Genomic DNA, 11,418 nt, shown 5'->3' on the forward strand with positions numbered 1-11,418 from the left:
TTTTTTTCTTTTTCCTTCCCCTCCCCCATGGGTTTCTGTTAAGTTTCTCAGGATCCACATAAGAGTGAAACCATATGGTATCTGTCTTTCTCTGTATGGCTTATTTCACTTAGCATCACACTCTCCAGTTCCATCCACGTTGCTACAAAAGGCCATATTTCATTCTTTCTCATTGCCACGTAGTATTCCATTGTGTATATAAACCACAGTTTCTTTATCCATTCATCAGTTGATGGACATTTAGGCTCTTTCCATCATTTGGCTATTGTTGAGAGTGCCGCTATAAACATTGGGGTACAAGTGCCCCTATGCATCAGTACTCCTGTATCCCTTGGGTAAATTCCTAGTAGTGGTACTGCTGGGTCATAGGGTAGGTCTATTTTTAATTTTCTGAGGAACCTCCACACTGCTTTCCAGAGCGGCTGCACCAATTTGCATTCCCACCAAAATAAATAGATAAATAAATAAATAAATAAATAAATAAATAGACATCTGAAATTGCAGCAAGTTCTCGAAACTGGCAGATAGTTCTGGATATTCAGATTGACTGTGGACTCCAAAATCATGGAGAGATTTTTTTCACTCTGCTGATGACTGCTCTCAGTTACTCATGGGCCATCGTGCTTGAAACCTGGAGTGTTGAAAATTTCTCCTGAGGAGTTTGAAAATTTCATCCTGGGGGATAGTGATGGTTGAATTTCTAAATCACTTAGTTGCTTTTCCCTCTGGAAAATATTTCTTCGTGTTCTGTTTCAGTTTTAGAAAAGGATGTTTAAACATGCCAATAAGCTTTACTGCATTTCAAAATCTCTTCTTGGATGCAATTAACAGAACAAAAAAAAAAATCAAGTACTGCTTCATTTACGTGTCATACATTTTCCAAGTTGCCTGCTACTGATCAATGGTTTGTTGAACTGTTGAGTAAAATGTCTGCTAGCCCAAATATATCATAGTTATTGTGCACTGCATACTATGACTTTGATACTGATGCAACATCTTACAGAGTCCTCTGAACAGGAATTTTGTCAATAGTTCATACTACATTTTCTTTGAATTGCTTTTCGTTACTATCGACACTCACTGAAAGCTTCTCAGCTGTGGTATCACATCTACTCTGAAGAGTACAAGTCTGAATCAGGTTTTTGCCATTTAGATATCTTCTCCACTTAGCAAAAAACATTCAGGAATTTCTTGGAAAGCATTATAATGCCCTCATTCTGGAAAAAATATATATTTATAACTTACTTACCAAAGAGGTAATCATGCTTGATTGAAAATGACAAAAATGTTTTAATGGTTTCATTATCATCAGATATCTACGTTGGACTTACAGGTTTTTCCTTAGATAGATCATCCATAGAATGTTTTTATTTTCCTAAAAGTGTTTAAAACAAAATGTCATGCTTATCATATTCTTGACTCCTAAAGAAAGAGCTTGTGTGCAAGAGTTTTTCAATCTTTATCTAAATGAAATGCATTTCATTAGCCATTGCCCCCTGAAAGTCAAATTACCCAATCAATAATCTTTGAATTGGCTGATAATGAACATTTGTACCACATATAGCTATATTTATTAATATAAATTTCCCCAATGAAAAAAATTCCATTTTAAGTTATTCAGTTTAAAAGAAACATCTAGGAAATTTATTTCTTTATATCATCTTACAACACAAGAGCTTACTTACAACACAAGAGCTAAAACATTACCATTATCTTGTGCCTACCTCCATGTTTAACCCTCTCTTTCATTCTTGCTCTTTGTTTAACAAGTTTATCCATAGATATGTATGCCTAAACTACCGCTAAATGTTCTCTAGAGTGTGTGTACTTAGGAATAGGATTGCTAGGTCAGAGAATGTGTTAAGATATACCTCGCTCTAAAGGTAATGCTAAATTGTTTTCCAAGATGGTTGAACCAATTTACATTCCTACCAGCAATGTAAGGTGATCCTGCTGACTCATGAATGTCCTCTCTGACACTTATTACTGTCAGCCTTAATTTTTGGTTAGTCTAATGGATATAAAATGATACCTCATTGCTAAATTGTGTTTCCCTAATTACTAGTAAGGTTAAAGATAAGTTTTCTCACGTATTTGTCACCTGCTCGAGTTAATGTTTATGTCATTTGTCCTTTTTTTCCTGTTGGGTTGCTTGCCTTTTTCTTACTGAGATGAAGGAATTCTTAATACATTCTGAATGTTGTTCACTATGTGTATTGTGAATATTTTCTACCAATTTCTGGCCTGTGTTTTCTATTTTAATTTCTTATTGAGATGAAGGAATTCTTAATACATTCTGAATGTTGTTCACTATGTGTATTGTGAATATCTTCTACCAATTTCTGGCCTGTGTTTTCTATTTTAATTTCTTTATGATGTTTTCATATAAACAGAGGTCTTAATTTTAGTTTTAATGATGTCAAATGTATTAATATTATATTGTTAGGGCTGTTTTGTGTCTTGTTTAAGAAACCTTTCTCTAGGGGTGCCTGGGTGGCTCAGTCGGTTAAAGCATCTGACTTCAGCTCAGGTCGTGATCTCACAGTTCGTGAGTTCAAGCCCCACATTGGGCTCTGTGCTGACAGCTCGGAGCCTGGAGCCTGCTTCAGATTCTGTGTCTCCCTCTCTCCCTGCTCCACCCCTGCTCATGCTCTGTCTCTCTCTGTCTCTAAAAAATGAATAAACGTTAAAAAATTTTTTTAAAAAGAAAAAAGAAACCTTTCTCTAGATCCACTTCAGTGATCTATTCTACTATATTATCTTCTTAAATCTTTAACGTTTTGTTATGGGGGGTGCCTGGGTGGCTCAGGGTGTTGAGCGTCTGACTTCAGCTCAGGTCACCATCTCACACTCCGTAAGTTAGAGCCCTGCGTCGGGCTCTGTGTTGATGGCTCAGAGCCTGGAGCCTGCTTCAGATTCTGTGTCTGCCTCTCTCTCTGCCCCTCCCTTGCTCCTGCTCTGTCTCCCTCTGTCTCAAAAATAAATAGAAACATTTTTTAAAAATTAAAAAAAAAAAGTTTTGTTTTGACACATAAGTCCTCACCTCAATCTGGAATTTTTTTTGTGTGCATGGTAAGGGTCCACTCTTTCCCACATGGATAGCTTCATTTCTCCACAGGTCTCCAGCATGAGCTCAGACGTATATGTGCCTGGGACTGTTCTGAGATCTCTCTCCTGTCACACTGGTTACCTTATCTATTTCCTTGTGCCAATTCCATGCAATCTCAGGTGTTACAGCTTTGCAAAGTCTTACTGTTTAGTAAGGCAAGTGGTCCCACATAATTCTTTTTCTTTAGGAATGTCTTAACTATCCTTGGCCTTTGTACTTTTATGTAGTTTAGAATCAACTTGGTACTGCCACCAAAAACAAACAAACGAAGCCTTCAAAGATTTGGATTAGAATTGCATTATATCAATAGTTCAATTCGTGGCTACATTAACATCTATATATTATTGACTCTTCTTATCCATGAGCATAATGTGTCTCTCAATTTAATGAGGTCGCCTTTAAGATTTTTCAATATAATTTTATGATCTGCCCCGTAAAGGTCTTGTACATCTTTTGATAGAATTTATTCCTAAGCATCTTATACTTTTTGGTTGCAATTAAATGATGTCTTCTTTTATTATGCTTTTTAACAATTTCTTACTAAACCACTTAGAATTTGTAAAAAATTATTGTTAGAATCTTTTGGGTTTTCTATGTAAAGAATCCTATCACCTATTAATAATGACAGTGTTGGGGCACCTGGGTGGCTCAGTCAGTTAAGTGTCTGACTTCAGCTCAGGTCATGATCTCACGGCTAATGAGTTCAAGCCCCACCTCGGGCTTTGTGCTGACAGCTCAGAGCCTGGAGCCTGCTACGGATTCTGTGTTTCCCTCTCTGTCTGCCTCTCCCCTGCTCATGCTCTGTCTCTCTCTCTCTCTCTCAAAAATAAACATTAAAAATTAAAAAAAAAATAATGACAGATTTTTTTATGACTTTTATTTCTTTTTCCTGTCTTACAGCCCTGGCTAAGACCTCCAGTATAATGTTGAATAGGATCCGTAAAAGCGGGCATCCTTGTCTTGGTCTAAGGGAAGGTTTCTAACACTTTCTCATATAGAATAATATATGATCTAGATTGCTAACTAGATTTCCTTAATTAGGTTAAGGAATCCCCTTCTATTTCTACGGGTTTTTTTGTTTGTTTTAATCAAAACTTGGGGTTGAATTTTGTCAAATGATTTTTTTGGCATTAAGATAATCATGATTCTTCTTTAATTTGTGAACATGATTAATGAAACTAACAGAGTTTCTCAAATTAAGCTACTCTTGAATTTCAGGGATTAATGTTTTATCATCTTATATACCACTATTCATTACTGTTTGGTATAGGGGTTTTGGTATCAATGTTTGTGAATTAGATTGGCTTATAATTTTCTTCTCTTGTATGTTCCTTATTAGTTTTACTGGCCTTGTGGCATTAGTTGGGGAGATGGAAATGGTCTGTTATCTGAATGTTTGCAAAACTCATCTGAAAACTATCTGGGCCTGGTGGTTATTTTGTGGGGAAATTTCTAACAGCTGCTTAATTTATTTTTATTTTTAGTGTTTCTAAGACTATCCACTGTTTATCTTGAGGCAGATTTGGTCATTGTTTTTCTAGGAACTTTTCCATTTCATTTTCAAATGTATTGGCATAGGGATTATAGTACTATCTCTGAAAATCTCCATTTTAAAATTTAACATTCTTTTTTTCATTCCCAGTATTGTTTACTTATGCCTCTATTCTTTTCAGTTTCTCCAGAGTTCCAATTTGTATTTTCAGGATAAACTTTTGTCTTTGTTGATCATCCTTTGTTTTGTTTTTTGTTTGGTTGGTTGGCTTTTGTATCTTTGTAACTTTATCTTACAGTTTATTACTAGTAGCTTTTTTTTTATTACCAGTACTAGTACTGCTTTATTACTTTGTGTCATTATTTTCTAGTTATTATTCTCTGCCTTTATATTATCTGTTTCTTCTACTTTATCTGGGTCTATTTTGTGTTCTTTTTCTAAAATTTAAACTGGACATTTAGCTCATTAATTTTTCCCTCTCTTTTCTAAAATAAACCTTTAAAGCCATTAATTCCTGTTACGTTTCACTTTCTTGGCAAGACTTAAGTTTTGATATATTGGTCCTTCCTTATCATTCAGTTCTAATTATTTTTACATTTCCATTATGATGTGTTTTACTCTTGAACTATTTAGAAGTGTGTTTTTAAATTTCCAAGTGTGTAACTAGTTTTATTTAACTTTTAATACCCACTTCTAACCCAATTGGTTAGAGGATATCTGTGTAATACTGATTGATTCTTCAAACCCTCCGCAAATTTCTTTGTGGCCTAGTATGTAATAAGAAATTTTCTAACTGTTCCATGTTTGCTTCAGGAAAATGTATAGTGTCTATACCTATCAATTAACCTTAAGCTTGTTGATTGTTCTATTCTTATCTTCTGTATCTTCTTGATTTTTTGTCTGCTTGACCTATCAGTGATTAAGAAAGGTGACTCCTGGGGCACCTGGGTGGCTCAGTCAGTTAAGCATCTGACTTTTCATTTCTGCTCAGGTCATGATCTCACAGTTCTTAAGATTGAGCCCTGCATCCGGCTCTGCACTGACAATGTGGAGCCTGCTTGACATTCTCTCCCTCTCTCTCTGTCCCTTCCTGATTATGCTATCTCTCAAAATAAAGGAAAACTTTTTTTAAAAAAAGAAGAAAGGTGCCTCCTGTTATAATGGTGAATTTAACAATTTCTCCCTAAAGTTATAGCAATTTTTGCCTTATATGTTTTCAGGCTATTTTATTAGATATATAAATTTAGAATTGCCATATCTTCCTGGTAAATTGATCTATAGTTGATTATCATTATTGTATGTAATTATGTTCTTTAAAGTGTGGCAAACACTGACTTAACAAATATTGAGCCATTGCTCCTAGAGAACATACAGGGTTAGGTTCCTATGAGTTTCTGGTCATAACATTTTTATCAATACATAATCTCGTTTTACATGTGCTTCTGTCTAAAGGCGTCTCATTTAATATATGTTGTTGATTCATGAACATTGAACTCATGGCCAACAACACTGTAACTCATACCTGAATGAAGCTTATATAATATGTATATTTTCTCCATAAGGCACATCACAGCATTCTTGTGTGTAGGAACACTAGACTGCACTTGAGCAGTATGGCTGGGGGACATTTTAAACAGCAAAATCACCAGTGAAAAGCACAAAAATGCTAAAGATGTGGCATTATGTAGATGGCAAAAAGGACATTTGGTTATAGGAAGTGCTGAAGCAAGAATGCAGAGTGTCACCTTGTTCAACCTCAGCTGGGAACGTGTGCATTGAATGACTCAATTTTTTTGCCATTCTGCCTGTCTGCAAATGACTACAAAGATCTGCAAGTATTGATTTTAGAGTTAAAATAAATTTTAATAAGTAGGCAAATTTGCAATATGGGATCCATGAATAATGTGGATCAACTATATGATTTCTATCCTTAAAAATATCTTTTGTCTTAAAGCTTACCTGATATGAAAATAACTATGCCTGCTTATTATTTGTAGATATTTCCTTTTCCATGCTTTTTCACTTTTGAACTTTCTGTATCCTTATGCTTTATATATATTTCTTATAAACAATACACAGCTGGATTAGTTTTAAAAGAATCTAAACTGACACTGTCTTTTTGATTGGCAAATATACTCCTACTATATTTATTGGGATTATTGATCTATTTGGAATTGTTTTATCATCTTCCTTTAAACACTTTAGAAGTTTCTTTAGTACAGATATCTTGATGGCGCATGTTCTCAGTTTATGCTACCCTGTAAATGTCTCTCTCTCTCTCTCTCTTTTTTTTTTTTTTTTTTTTGCATCATTTTTCTTGGAAAATTGTTTTGATGATACACAGTTCTAGGTGGAGAATTACTTCCTCTCGTTTATCTGAAGATGTTCTTTTCCTGTTTTCTGGATTCCATTGTCATGAAAAAGTCTACCCTTAATGTAATCGTGTTTCTTTATAAAAGAGATTCTTTCTCTCTCGCCCATTTTAAGACTTTTGTTTCTGGTGTACTATGGTTTCATTAAAGTGAATTGAAGTATGAATTTATTTTTATTTATTCTTGTTAGGGTGTTATGCTCCCTGATTTTGTATATTTATATTTTCTTATAGATTCTGGAACTTAGACATTATCTTTCCAAATACTCCTTTTTCTTTAGGCTCTCTATGCTTTATCTTTGGGATTCCAAATAGATGTATTAGACTTTCTCATTCTATCTTTCATATCTCTTATTATTGCTTTCATTTTTTTCTTCACTTGAACATAGACTTTATTTATTTATTTATTTATTTATTTATGAATTGAGTTACAGTTGACATACAATATTATATTAGTTTCAGTGTATAGCACGGTGACTCAACAATTCTATGCATTACTTAGTGCTCATCACTCTAAGTGTACTCTTAATTCCCTTCACTTATTTCACTTGAGTCTGTTTCTGGCTTTTTTGTTCATATGTTTTGTTTCTTAGATTCTACAGATAGGTGAAATAATATGGTATTTGTCTTGTCTGACTTATTTCACTTAACATAATTCCCCTTTAAGTCCATTCATGTTGTCACAAATGGCAAGATTTCATTCTTTTTACACCAGTGGAAACTTAGGTTGCTTCCATGTTTTGGCTATTGTAAATAATGCCACAATGAACATAGGGATGTATATATCTTTTTAAATTAATGTTTTCAGTTTCACCAGGTAAATACTCAGCAGTGGAATTAATGGATTGTATGGTATTTCTATTTTCAGTTGTTTTTTTAAACATTTTTACTTTTATTTTTTGACGGGGGTAGGGAGAGATAGAGAGGGAGGAAGACAGAGAATCCCAAGCAGTGTGGAGCCTGACATGGGGCTTACTCTTACCACCGTGAGATCATGACCTGAGCCAAAACCAAGAGTCAGATGCTTAACCAACTGAGCCACCCAGGAACCCCCTTATTTTTAGGTTTTTAAAGAACCTCCATACTAGGGCCCCTGGTGGCTCAGTCAGTTAAGCATCTGACTCTTGGTTTTGGCTCAGGTCATGATCTCATGGTTTCGTGGGTTCAAGCCCCACGTCGGGCTCTGCACGGGCAGTGCAGAGCTTCTTGGGATTCTCTTTCTCTCCCTCTGTCTCTGCCCCTCCCCCACTTGTACTGTCTCTGTCTCTCTCAAATAAATACATAAACTTAAAAAAAAAAAACCTCCAAACTGTTTCCCACAGTGGCTGCACCAATTTACATTCCCACCAACAGTGGGACAGTGCATGAGTGTTCTCTATTCTCCATATCATCACCAACATTGTCATTTCTTGCCTTTTTGATTCTAGCCATTCTGACAGGCATGGGGTGATGTAATTGTGGTTTTGATTTGCATTTGCCTGATTATTAAGTGATGTTGAGATTTGTTCATGTGTCTTTTGGCAATCTGTATGTTTTCTTTGGGAAAATGTCCATTCAGGTTCACTACCCATTTTTAAATTAGAGTATTTGGGATTTTTTGGTGTTGAGTTGTATCAGTTTTTCATGTATTTTGGGTAATAATCTCTTACCCATATCATTTGCAAACATCTCCCATTCATTTGCCTTTTAATTTTATTGATGGTCTCCTTTGCTGTGCAAAAGCTTTTTAGTTTAATGTAATCGCAATTGTTCATTTTTGCTTCTGTTGCACTTGCCAGAGGAGACAGAGCCAAAAAAATATTAAGACCAATGTCCTATCTTTTCTTTTAGGAGTTTTGTGGTTTCAGGTCTCATATTTAGGTCTTTAGTCCATTTTGAGTTTATTTTTGTAAATGATGTAAGAATGTAGTCCAATTTTATGCTTTTACATGTAACTTTCCAGTTTTTCTAACACCATTTATTGAAGATACTATCTTTTTCCTGTTGTATATTTTTGTATACCTTTTCATAGATTAATTGACCATGTAAGCATGGGTTTATTTCTGGACTTTCTATTCTATTCCATTGATCTATGTGTCTGTTTTTGTGCCAGTATCAGTTTTGATTACAATAGCTTTGTAGTATAGTTTGAAATCTGGGATTGTGAAACCTCCAGCTTTGTTCTTATTTCTCAAGATTGCTTTGGCTTTTGGGGGTCTTTTGTGGTTCCATACAAATTTTAGGATTATTTGTTCTAGTTCTGTGAAAAATACTATGGTATTTTGATAGAGATTGCATTGAATCTGTAGATTGCTTTGGGAAGTATGGACATTTTAATAATATTAATTCTTCCAATCCATGATTATGGTATATCTTTCCATTTATTTGTAGAAACCTCAATTTCCTTTCATCAGTGTCCAATAATTTTCAGAATATAAATCTTTTACCTCCTTGGCTAAACTTATTCCTAGGTATTTTATTCTTTTAGATGTAATTTTAAGTGGGATTATTTTGTTGATTTCTTTTTCTGCAAGTTATTAGTGTATAGAAATGCAACAGATTTCTGTATATTAATCTTCATATCCTTCAACTTGACTGAATTAATTTAATTAATCTAATAGGTTTTTGGTAGAATCTTTAGAGTTTTCTATATATAGTGTCATGTCATAAGCAAATAGTGATGGTTTTATTTCTTCCTTACTAATTTGGATGTCTTTATTTTCTTTTACTTGTCTGATTTCTGTGGCTAGGACTTCCAGTACTATGTTGAATAAAAGTGGCAAAACTGGATATCCTTGTCTTATTCCTGAATTTACAGTGAAAACTCTCAGGTTTTCACCATTGAGTATGGTGTTAGTTGTTGGTTTGTCATGTATGGCCTTTATTATGTTGAGGTGTGTTCCTTGTATACTCACTTTGTTGAGGGTTTTTATCATGAATGGAGTTTGAATTTTGCCTAATGCTTTTTCTGCATCTATTGAGATTATTATGATTTTTCTCCTTCATTTTGTTAATGTGGTGTATCACATTGGTTGATTTGTGGATAATGAGCCCTTACATCCCTGGAATAAATCCTGCTTGATCATAGTTAGTGATCTTTTCAACGTATTGTTGGATTTAGTTTGATAATATTTTGTTGAGGATTTTTGCATCTGTTTTCATCAGGGATATTTGCCTGTAATTTTTCTTTTTGCAGTATCTTTGTCTTGTTTTTGTATCAAGGTAATTCTGGCCTTGTAGAATGAAATTGGAAGCATTCCTTCCTCTTTCATGTTTTGGAATAGTTTGAGAAGGATAGGTATTAACTCTTCTTTAAATGTTTGGTAGAATTCACCTGTGAAGCCATCTGGTCCTTGACTTTTGTTGGGAGGTTTTTTTGTTTTTTTGTTTTTTAATTACAGAGTCAATTTCATTACTAGTAATTGATGTGTTCAGATTTCCTATTTCTTTCTGATTCAGTCTTAGAAGATTGTATGTTTCTAGGAATGTATCCATTTATTCTAGGTTGTCCACTTTGTTGGTGTATAATTTTTCATAGTAGTCTTTTCTATTTATGTGATGTCGGTTGTAACTTCTGTTTCATTTCTGATTTTGTTTGAGTGTTCTCTCTTTTTTTCTTGATGAGTTTGGCTAAAGATTTATCAATTCTGTTTACTTTTTCAAAGAACAAACTCTGAGTTTCATTGACCTTTTCTTTGCCTTTTTAGTCTTTATTTCATTTATTTCCATTCTGATCTTTATTATTTCCTTCCTTTTATTAGCTTTGGACTTTTTTTGTTCCTCTTTTTCTAGTTTCTTTATGTTTAAGTTTAGATAGCTTATTTGAGATTTTTCTTATTTCTTGAGGAAGGCCTGTATTGTATAAATTTCCTTCTTAGAACTGCTTTTGCTGCACCCCAAAGGTTTTGAACCAGTATGTTTCCAATTTCATTTGTCCCCAGTTGTTTATTATTTCCTCTTTGATTTCTTCATTGACCCATTCATTGTTGAGGAGCATATTGTTTAGCTTCTACATGTTTGTGGGTTTTTCCATTTTTTTCTTGTAACTAATTTCTAGTTTCATACTGTTGGGGTCAGAAAAGATGCTTGATATGAATTCAGTCTTATTAAATTTACTGGGACTTGTTTTGTGGCCTAACATGTGACCTATCCTTGATAATGTTCCATGGGCCCTTGAAAAGCATGTGTATCCTGCTGTTTTTGGATGAAATGTTCTGTGTATATCTGTTAAGTCCATCTCATTAGTGTATCGTTCAATTTCCTCATTGAGTTTCTGTCTGGATGATCTATCTATTGATTTAAGTGGTATGTTAAATTCTCCTGTTATTATATTACTGTCAATTTCTCCCTTTATGTCTGTTCATATTTGCTTTATATATTTAGGTGCTCCTATGGTGGATTGCATATATACTAATAATTGTTTTATCTTCTTGTTAGATTGATTCTTTTATCATTATGTAATGCCCT

The sequence above is a fragment of the Panthera pardus genome, unplaced genomic scaffold (genome assembly GCF_024362965.1).
Source record: "Panthera pardus isolate Hobbes unplaced genomic scaffold, ASM2436296v1 HiC_scaffold_18, whole genome shotgun sequence".
NCBI lineage: Eukaryota > Metazoa > Chordata > Mammalia > Carnivora > Felidae > Panthera > Panthera pardus.